The sequence below is a fragment of the Taudactylus pleione genome, unplaced genomic scaffold (genome assembly GCF_031769625.1).
Source record: "Taudactylus pleione unplaced genomic scaffold, aTauple2 ptg000556l, whole genome shotgun sequence".
Lineage (NCBI taxonomy): Eukaryota > Metazoa > Chordata > Amphibia > Anura > Myobatrachidae > Taudactylus > Taudactylus pleione.
The window spans coordinates 13749158-13760975 of record NW_028284958.1 but is presented as its reverse complement, the minus strand read 5'-3'; the positions used below and the strand labels follow the sequence as shown (position 1 = coordinate 13760975).

General features: G+C 42.7%; 1 pseudogene; it reads left to right on the top strand.

Annotated features, from left to right (window-relative positions):
• The first annotated feature begins 5455 nt into the window (after positions 1–5455).
• The window catches only part of LOC148481901 (uncharacterized), a 32324-nt pseudogene continuing 25961 nt past the window's right edge, over positions 5456–11818 (top strand).

Sequence of the window (11818 nt, the reverse complement as noted above, 5' to 3'; positions counted from 1 at the left end):
CTACTGTAATTTCAGCCATGCTGTTAATATATTAGATGTTCCACAGAGAGGAAAGGCAGCAATCCAACCAGCAGGGCCAGCAGCTGAAATGGGTGAGACTAATGGAGACCGCACTAGGAGAGGTAATCCTGAACAATGTGATGTGGTAGGTGCACATCCTGTCCGTACAATTGCAGTTCCGAATGGGAAACCGGACAAAGATGGCATAGTTCCCATAAGGAATGTAGAAATGCATTGTCCATGGACTAGAGCAGAATTACATTCAATTATGTCAGATTTTCCAGACCCTAGGAAAGAGTTAGCCAAATGCCAGAAATTTATTAAAGATTTAGGTAATGCTCATGAGCCAACTAATAAGGATTGGCGAGTGGTGTTAAGGGCCTGTTTCCCCTCCAATACTGATGTGCAGAAGTTTATTAAGGATTGTATATTGGAGGAGGATGAACCCTTGACAGATGAGGATAACCAGGCAAATATAAAACGTATAACAACCAAATTGGCTATATATGTCCCAGTGGTAGTTAACTGGAGTAAAATTTTCACTATTAAACAAAAGGATAGTGAATCTGCAACAGATTATTTCACCAGGGCACTGCTAACAATAACCCAGTACACTGGGATAGCAGATATTAAAGATGATGTACACCACAGGGAAGTAGCTGTTATGGTACTTATGGATGGTCTCAAAGACAATCTAAAAACTAGAGTGCAAACCTCTCTACCTAACTGGAGAGGAATTTCGGTAGATGCACTTAGAGAGTCAGCCATAGAACATGACAAGAACATTGGCAGGAAGAAAGAGGAACTGAGCGAGAAGTTAATGGCAGTGAGCATTAAGGCTCTAAAGGGATCACATTCACAGCCACAGTCTTACAACGCATATCAGCAACGGAGTAATACAAAAAGGTGTTTTAATTGTAATAAAGTAAGACACATACAAAGGTACTGTCAACTGAGAAAGCAGGGGCCACCTAGGAAGGAAACACCCAGGTACACTCAGAGAGGGCACTCACAATATTCAGGGAATTTCCAACGGTCACCCGCTCACATAGTGACAGCCAATGCTTTGCTGGAGGATGATAGTCAGTGCTAGGGGTCAGGTCATACCTGTAGTCTACAGCTAGTCAGGTTAACTGAGAATACTAGGGAAGAACCTACAATGACAGTTGATATATCTGGTACTAAACATACTTTTCTTGTAGATACAGGGGTGACCAGATCCATGATAACTTCTCGAGTTGATTTACAGGTTACCAACAAGACCATAGCAGCAGTGGGAGTAACGGGCAGGGTATAGCATTACCCTCTAACCAGATCTGCAGATGTTACTATCGGGCCACTGCAAACCAACCATTCCTTTCTCCTGGCAGCGGCAGCTCTTAATAACCTGCTTGGAAGGGATTTGCTGTTTAAAATGGGATGTGTTATATACTGTACCCCTGATGGTATATACCTAGATATACTGGAAAAGGTTGCGCATGAGGTACAGGATATCTTGGATACACCAGAAAGGTTAATGTTACACTCTGCCATGCTAGAACAAAGTCCATTTCAGGTAAAAGAAATGTTATCACAAATACCAGGTTCCCTCTGGACCAAAGATGGACAGGACACTGGATTGATGGCAAATGTATCTCCTGTAATGGTAAACTTGAAGAGTGGTAGACAAGCTCCAAAAATCCCTCAGTACCCATTAAAGCCAGAGGTGGAGCTAGGCGTTTATCCCATAATAGAAAGGTTGCTGCAACAAGGTATTTTAATTTGTACAGCTAGTCCAGCCAATAGTCCCATTTTTCTAGTGGACAAGGCTGGTGGGAGGGGCTATAGATTAGTACAGGACCTTAGGAGTGTTAACAAAGTTGTTGAGAGCCAATTCCCCGTAGTGCCCAATCCAACTGTCATCCTCATGCAGATTCCACCATCTGCAACCCACTTCACTGTCATTGATCTATGTTCTGCATTTTTCTCTGTTCCTCTTCACCCTGACTGTCAATATCTGTTTGCATTTTCCTAAAGAGGGGTACAATATACATGGACACGATTTCCCCAGGGTTTCATAGATAACTCCAGTATTTTCTCTCAGGCCTTACATGACGGTTTGCAATCTTTTCAACCAAGCAATGGGTCTGGCCTCATCCAGTATGTACATGATTTGTTGTTGTGCTCTGATTCGTTTATGTCATGTTTAAATTATACTAAACTGTTGTTACTTCATCTCTCACAAACAGGGCACAAGGTTGCAAAGGACAAATTACAGCCATGTCAGACTACGGTTAAATACTTGGGACACTGTCTAACCCAGGGGCTACGACACTTGACAACTGACAGAATACAGGCCATACAGACCATGACACTGCCACAAAACCAGCAGCAAATCCATACCTTCTTGGGCATGTGTGGATACTGCAGGACATGGATCCGAGGTTTTTCTATTTTGGCTTTACCATTGCAGGAATTAGTTTGATCCTCAAAACCCAACTGTGTCATACACACTGAGGACACAGAGCAGGCTTTCCTTAACCTTAAGTATAGTCTGACAAGAGCACCTGCCCTGGGAATACCAGGTTATGAAAAACCCTTTGAGTTATTTTGTACGCAAGCTGATGGCTGTGCAGCAGGTGTCCTCACACAAAAACATGGTGACAATAGCAGACCTGTAGTATTCTACAGTGCACAACTGGACATTGTAGCATGATCACTCCCAACGTGTTTATGAAGTCCAGCTGCAACTGCTCTTCTGATAAATAAGAGCGAGGATGTAGTATTAGGGCATGATACAACTGTCTATACACCGCATGCAGTATCTGCCTTGTTGAATTCTGCCCAAACCAGACATGTCTCTTCAGCTAGATTCACAAAATGGGAATTGCTCTAATGGCACCTGCAAATATCACCATTAAATGGTGCAATACGTTAAATCCAGCAATGTACTTACCATATGTGCCTCGAGATGCACAAAGGGAGGAGGAAGGTGAGTCTCTGGTTGAAGGTGAGTTTTGCAGGTATACTGACACACATAGTTGTATGGAGTATTTGAATCAGACCTTTACTGCAAGACCATACATACGTGATACACCATTAGAAAATGTAGATTTGACATTTTACATAGATGGGAGTTGTCATAGACAAACTGACACAGGAGAATTAGGCACATGTGGCTGAACTGGTGGAATTAAGGAGAGCATGTGAACTGGCAGAAGGTAAATCCGCTAATATCTACACTGACTCCAGGTACTCCTTTGGGGTAGTGCATGATTTTGGGGCTCTTTGGCATCTTAGAAATTTTATGACAGCAGCAGGCACACGAGTCGCACACTCACACCACATAAAAGGACTCCTGACAGTGATCCAGCTGCCAAAGGCAGTAGCTGTCTTCAAATGTAAAGCCCACACATGTGAAGAAGATCCAATGTCAATGGGCAATAATAGAGCAGATGAAGCTGCCAAATGTGCAGCAGGGTTACGCATAACCTTAACAACTGATAAAGTGATAGTCTTCCAGACAATAGACACTCATAAATTAATTTAGATGCAAAATTTGTGTTCCCTACAGGAAAAAGCAGTCTGGAGATCAAAGGGATGTGTTCAGGAGTCCTCCGGACTCTGGAGAGATGGACAAGGTAGGCCCATTGCTCCCAAGGCATATTACCCAAGCTTGGCTGAGGCAGCACATGGTCTGTCTCACCTGGGAAAAGAAGGTATGTGCAAGTTGGTCAGAGCATATTGGTCTGCACCAGGCTTTTCTTCTCACGCTGGAAACATAGCAATGCCCTGTCTGACTTGTTTGAGGAAAAATGTCGGGAAGACAATCCCCACCGAGCCATCCCACATCCCTCTGACAGATGGTCCTTTTCAGGTAATATAAATTGACTTCATCCAATTACCACCTTGCAGGAATCTTAAGTATGTATTAGTTTGTACTGATGTATTTTCTAATTGGGTAGAATTGGGTTCTAATTGGGTAGTTATGTTTTCCAGAACATGTGTAAGCTTATGGGTATCAATAGTAGACTTCACAACCCCTACCGACCGCAAGCCAGTGCGAAGGTGGAGAGAGTGAATGGTACTATTAAGAATAAACTGAGTAAGATCATTGCTGAAACTGGATTAGGATGGCCAGAAGCCTTACCACTCATCCTCCATAGCATCAGAACCACTCCTAGATCTCCTCTTAATCTGTCCCCCTTTGAGATACTGTTTTGGAGACAACCTCATTTGATTATAAGTCCACAGGATGATTTGAAGAGTAATAATGACATTACTATGAGATATCTTATAAAAATGAGTAAAAAGCTGAAACAGCAGCAACAGAAATTGAAAATGTTGTCACCTGATATGCCAAAAACAAACTTTCATGATGCTGAACCTGGAGAATATGTTATGATCCAAAATTTCTTACGCTCAGGTTGTTTGGCAGACCGGTGGGAAGGTCCATATCAGGTGTTGATGACAAGTACCACATCGTTGAAGGTAGTGGAAAGAGATACCTGGGTCCATTCCACTTACTGCAGAAAGGTCAACCACACGGAGGAGACACAAGGTGGAGTCGAGACAGATAATGTGGACCTGTCGATTGCGAGCCTGTTCCAGGAGAGCTAGAGGCTGCAGTGAAACACCTGAGCTAGAGGCGTGTGCAGACCACTATTCCAGCAATGGAGTGGCGGGCTGTTTTTGTGTCTTTGCTTCCTTCCAGGGTTCTCCTCATCCTTATTTGTTTCGGGATTTTCTGTTTCTATGACGGAGGCCAGAAGCCTTACCACTCATCCTCCATAGCATCAGAACCACTCCTAGATCTCCTCTTAATCTGTCCCCCTTTTGAGATACTGTTTGGGAGACAACCTCATTTGATTAAAAGTCCACAGGATGATTTGAAGAGTAATAATGAAGTTACTGTGAGATATCTTATAAAAATGAGTAAAAAGCTGAAACAGTATCAACAGAAATTGAAAATGTTGTCACCTGATATGCCAGAAACAAACTGTCATGATGTTGAACCTGGAGAACATGTTATGATCCAAAATTTCTTACGCTCAGGTTGTTTGGCAGACCGGTGGGAAGGTCCATATCAGGTGTTGATGACAAGTACCACATCGTTGAAGGTAGCGGAAAGAGATACCTGGGTCCATTCCACTTACTGCAGAAAGGTCAACCGCCAGGAGGAGATACAAGGTGGAGTCGAGACAGATAACATGGACCTGTCGATTGCGAGCCTGTTCCGGGAGAGCTAGAGGCTGCAGTGAAACACCTGAGCTAGAGGCGTGTGCAGACCACTATTCCAGCAATGGAGTGGCGGGCTGTTTTTGTGTCTTTGCTTCCTTCCAGGGTTCTCCTCATCTTTATTTGTTTCAGGATTTCCTGTTTCTGTGATGGAGGACAGATGACGGAGAGGGAGGCCGATAGTGATATCGATGGAGTGGGGTCGGGAGAGAGAGCGATAAAACAATCAGGGCGGTATATGGTCAAATTCAGTACAGGAATTGTTAAGAGATCTGTTAGCAATGTAACTCGGAGACAGTGTGATGGGTTATTGTCTGATGAATATTGTACTTGCAAGTACTGTGGGTCCCTAATTGATGAGAAATGCATCCAATGATGCCAGTCCAAGAGTAACCTGTATGTGGGCGTGCATCCTTTAGAGGATTACCATTCCTTAGTGGGTAAGGTCTTAAACCAGACTGAATGTAGGGTGTGTTCCCAAGTACCTCAAGGACATAGTAATTCAGGATTAGTGCCATACCCATTAAAGCTAGCAGAGGTACTTGAATTACATGGGGGAAGAATGGTGGACAAGAAATTTTATATATATAGACCCCCTAGTCTTAAGCTCCACCAGTACAACGTAGATAGATCCCTGGTATGCTTAAATGTCACAAATTTCAGAAAACCAGGAAATTGGGAGGTGACCGGGAACAATCAGACAATGACCTTTTCACAACGAGCAGATAATGAGCCTATTGATTCTGAACTTGTACGCAGTATTATTGCAAGTAGGAGATACTTCCGGTATCGGTACATGCATAGTTACAGTAAATTAATGGTTGGCAGAGTAGCATTAGGATACTGTGCAAATGTTATACAGCCAGAAATGTGTACCAGTCAAATGAGAGAAATAGGGGCAGGATCCTTTGATAGAATAATGTGTTCTATGATAATGATGCATTCTATTCCTTACATTCTCCCAGATTATGTGTATTTTATATGTGGAAGGGAAGTGTACAAGTGGCTCTCTCCGAGTTCTGAAGGTTTATGTTATCTTGGAAGGGAGGTACCAGAAATGATGACCCTTACACATGATGAAATGATTGGGATCTATAAAACTGCACCACCTCCATACATACACACACAGTATGAACATCGTGACAAAAGAAATATGATACCTGGTGAAGAACATATAGCCACACAGTTGATTATTGAAATAACTGGCTTCCAAATTTTGGTAGCATTAGATCCCACCAGGATCACTCGGGGAACTTTACATTTTAGATATATCCAAGACCTGGCTAAATTAATAGACAACATCACCGAGATGTATGATGACACTTTCAAGTATACTGGTAAGGAGCTACAGGCTTACAAACAGAAACTGGTACAGCATAGGCTACTGTTAAACTACCTGACAGCTGTTACTGGTCGATATTGTGTGACTTTGGCCACCCAATTTGGTGTCAAGTGTTGCACGTACATTACCAAAAATACTAATGACCCCAAAGAGGTGATAGACCGGAAAATGGATGAAATTATACATCTGAAGTGGGAGTGTCGGAAGAACCATAATACTTCACTGTATAAGACAGAGGTAAAGGTAGAGAAATGGTTCTCTTGGTTGAACCCTGTAAAATGGTTTGCCGGTTTGGGAGAGTGGGTACAGGAAATGGTAGCTAGTGTAGGTAAGCTCCTTATTCATATACTTGTTGTCATCTTAGTAATTGGCTTATGTGTCAGATGTGTTCTTACTGTGGTAAAAAAGTGGAAAATGTAACACCAAGGTAAATCGTGAAAATAAAATTATGATGGTGGTGACAGGTGATGGTATAGGTACTAAGGTTGATAAGGAACTGCATTACAATCCTGAAATTGAATGTGCCATCAGATAATAATATGTGAATAGCCTGTCATGTACAATAATAATTATTGTAAATGTTCCATTAAACATCCTAGATAATGCAGTCTCAGTTCCCCCAAACTTCCTTTATACGTTCGATGAGGTCCCACATCTTACCAATGGTCCGCTATAGATCCATTGAGTGCATATAAGGGTTGTTTTACCCTCTCTTGAAATGCATTAGTGACGGTTCCATGACCAAATTGTGTCACACCGTCTAGAACATTGAATAATAAATTATTATGCATGTCTAGAAAGTTTAAGATTAGAAGGTGATAGTTTTATGTTTGCTATCAAAGGGTGGACTGTCGAAGTCAAATAATTGAATATGATCGCTCACAATTATTATCTGATGATCTGGTCGTCTATAGTCTGATGTTGAGTAAACCATGATGCTACTTTGTGTCGCACAATCCGATGCACTAAACTGCATATTCACAAACACACATTCACACACACACACATATAAATATATATATACTTATATACACAGACGCTCATATGCGTATGCACATACTTACACATGGACGCTCATTTGTATATAGTTGATAATTCCACACACAGACGCACATATGCGGACACATATGTGCAAGATGGTTCCTACACATTATAGTTAATAACCAGAGTTATTAAAGGTATTTTTAGTTAATAATTATGAGGTAATATGTACTTAAATGAGATCTAAGGTTTAGAACATAGTGGACATGTCATGTTTGGCTAAATCCCTGTTTATTTGCAGACTCCCGTTCCTATCGGCAAAGGCGTCGCATCTTGCGTTCGCTAGTTATGGATGATAGGGATTTATTGCATAGAATGTTATTATCAGTATGCAGTGTTGTAATTAATACTAACCAGTTGTTCAGTGGGAAACTACACAAAGAGACCACAGACTTCTGGATTGATGACTGTATACTGGGACCAGTGTGCATGCGTATGTATCGGCTTGTACTATTATTGATTGCTTTTTACTCTAATTGTTAAATCTTTCACCGTGTTACTTTTTCTTTACATAAATAACTTTTTGTGCTTTGGAACAACACAATTGGACTGGAAAGCAATTCTTTCCTAAGCGACTTGCAGCGCTAAATAGCGACTAGCGACTATTAGGAATCAATACCAGTAACACCTGTCTGGCGACCTCCTTCGATAAACGTCCCATCCGAGAGTTCCAATAAGTCTTCTTCCCACTACTCATGTGCTGGCTGTGCCATGTGCTCCAGCGTCACAGGGCTGATGCTAGACACATGGTGGCGGAGCGACTGAAGCAGTGATGTGAGGTCAGGTGAGGCAGGTGAGGCAGGTGAGGCAGAGCCTTTCCTGTCATACTTAGGTATACTCCAGAGTTTTGACTATAAAAAATGATAAGAAAAAATCTAAAGAAAATATTCTTAATATCTTCTTTGTATTATTCTAATAATTTTTATAGTCAAAACTCTGGAGTAAAAAGTGTATGGTAGGTGAGGCGCTGCCTCCCCTGTCTTCCTTTTCTACACATCCCTGATCAAAACACACTAAATTTCCAGCACTATATACTGCTGCACCTTTGTATAATGCCCACATGAACCCTGGTATTCATATATGTATCTGAAAATATGGATCTGATACTAGCCAGTGCCTCCCCAGCCATTTACCTCAGCGCACAACACAGGACTGAAGACTGAAGAGAAGCAGTGAACTTCACTGCTTCTCTCCACCTACCGAGATAAGCTTCAGCTGATTTTACCATCTCCAAATGGTAATATGAAATGGAGAAGTGAAATGGAAACATGACTTTTCTGTTCTTCTCTGAATCGCTCTCCCTACACTAGTGTATGGGGAAACGATTTTAACACTAATCAGGGCCACTGCTGTAAAATAGACCCCACAGTGTTAAATTATATAAATGGCAGATGGGGTTACAGTATATGGCACAGAGCTGTGCCCCGTTCTTCTCTAGTGGTGTGCCAATGTAACTGCAGGCACCTTGACTGCAGCCTAAATTGGTTTGTGTGAGTTGGTTTAGAGTGATTTATAGATACGGTACTAAGTGGCCAGGCTCAGAACATGACAATAGTTGAGTAAATAAGTATGTAGTGGTCTCATTGCTTAAAGAGTATGTAACCTCTGTGATCTGCATACAGATGTATCCTCAATAAGGGGCTGATTCAGAGCCGGACGCTATTTGCACTCGCTCGTTCAGAAAATAGGGGTGGCTATTCAAATGAACCGTTCGCCCTTTGCGGTCTGTTTACGCCTCTATGTCTGAATGAGCGAAACTTGCGGTAATTTTTTTAAAAAATACGCCCCCTGGCCGCTCGCATCCTACGTCATGTCCACTATTTATTAGATTAAGCGAGTACATCGACCAGGGTATGAACTGCTCGCTATTCTTGTGGTTGGTTTTTGCTACCACAATTTTGCGAGCAGTTCTGGCTATAAAATAACCCAGTGACGTGGTCAATGACGCTGCTGTATTAATTATGCACACCCTTAAAACGCCCGTTTTGACCTTTAAGCACGCCTGCGTTCGGATCTCCACTCCCCGTTTTCAAGCACCTTCCCCTGTTACCACCCACATACGCCTCATTCTGTCACTCAAAATAGCAGGCATTCGCTATTTTGCTAGCACACGATTTTCGGCAGCATTGACTGGTTCGCGCATGCGTATTACGATCCGTACGCATGCGCAGTTGGGCAAACATCGCTCGGAGCGAATGAGCGGCCGCTTACGAGCGGCTCTGAATCAGGCCTATAGTGTTGCAAATAGCAAACCCTTGGCATGCCAGGTCCCAAGCAACGCAGTCACACCAAGTGTTTTTCTCGCTCAAAATATGCATCTTTTTCACAAAAATAAACTGGGTGCAATATAACTACAATTCTAGATGACACTAATCAATTTGATGTGCGATATTTGTACATCTGTGTGCCACTAAGTCTGAATCTGTGTACAAAGTGTTTAGTGTCCGCGTTTTTTTGTCACGCCAAGTTCCGTTGTGCTTCATCTGAAACTTTGTACATGTTTTAATAACTGGATTAAGGACGACATGTACCTGGGGCTGAAACTATAAACAAGGGTCTATTGTTAGAAGCAGAGCAGTTGTGACTAGTGCTGTGTGGGCACAGCCAGTGCTATGTGGGCACGTAACCCCTACACTAAGTCCCAATGTTTGATTAAATATGTAAAAGTAGAAAATTTACATCATTTTGTGAGGAAATTAGAAATACTTTCAATACTTCTGATTTGTAGATGTCTGGACATAAATACTACCATACTTTCAGATGGAGACTGTCACTTTAACATGACAGCCTCGAGTGATGGGATTCCATAGATTATAATATGATTCACTAAACTAAAGGGCAGACAGTCTAGAATGAGGGGCAGCCTGTCCCAGGGATCCATCATTTAAAAATATTGGTTTCTTCATAGTTTCTGTTTCTCATCATAATTTATGGTTTTGTGTAAAATCGCTCTATATATATTTCTCTATAGATATATACTCGATGCAGGGCCGTATTAAGGCTTGTGGGGGCCCCACGGCAACTAAATTGTGAGGGCCCCCTTCCAGCCACACGGAGCCTACAAATCCACCACCACCCCTTCCCCCTAGCCACACAGAGCCTACATAGCCACACCCTCCCTTACTCATAGGAGCCTACTGCCCCCCCCTTCACCCTAGCCACACAGAGCCTACCGCCCACCTACCCGCAAAGCACATGGAGCCTATTGCTCCACCGCTGTATACTCACCTGAGTGATGTCATGACATCCCGGCAGATCTGCTCCCTAGTCCCCTCATTAGCGTCATGGACGTAATATGTCTTGTGACGCCAATGAGAGGACTCGGGAGCAGCTCTGCACTGTATGCAGCAGCACTGACTGAGAGCTGCAAAAGTGAGCCTCAATCCAGGAATAGGTGCCACTGGACACCTGTTCTCGGCAGGGTCACACCGACCCTGAGTGGGGGCCCCTATATGTGTGGGGGCCAGGGACGACCACTCCTGTCGCTCCCCGCTTAATCCGGCACTGACTGGATGACATGTAAATACAGCAAATGCATGTGCAATTCTTCTGTAATTAGGGTGTGGGCCGTGTCAGACTGGGGCATGAAGGGCCTAACAAATAAAAACATTTGTCTTGTCAAACTATTGTTAGGGGCGAGGACAAATGAAAAAAAATGTACATTAATAATTTACAGCAATTGATGATTAACTATGGTGTGATATATATATACGAAAGTGCCACAATAACCGGCTCTGAAACGTTGCCTTTTTGCATGCTGCCTGAGAGTCTGTTTATTATCAAGTTGCCAGGAGTGCTGCATTTCTTCTCTACATTATATATATATATATATATATATATATATATATATATAATATGGTAGAAGAAAGCTAGGCGGTGTTGGTGAGCCACTGAATCTGTGCCGTGATGGTGGGATCCGCCCAAACAAGTTTATAAAGTGGTGTGACCACACCTATCTGGTGCCCGGATGATACAGCCCAGATGGGACTGTGGCAGCCCAGCCAGGCTAGCAGACCAGGAGGCCAGTGGACCTTACCTGCAAGAAGTAAGCAGGACTGAGACTCTGTGTGAAGTTGTGCAAAGACTAGCTGCCATTGATAGGGCTGAAAAAGTGAGGTAGTGTCCAGTATATTTATATACACACAGGAGAACTTATTCAATTTCTTCAAGACACACACCTCAATCTCTCGTCCATCCCCAGGTCTTACATTAGGTTGG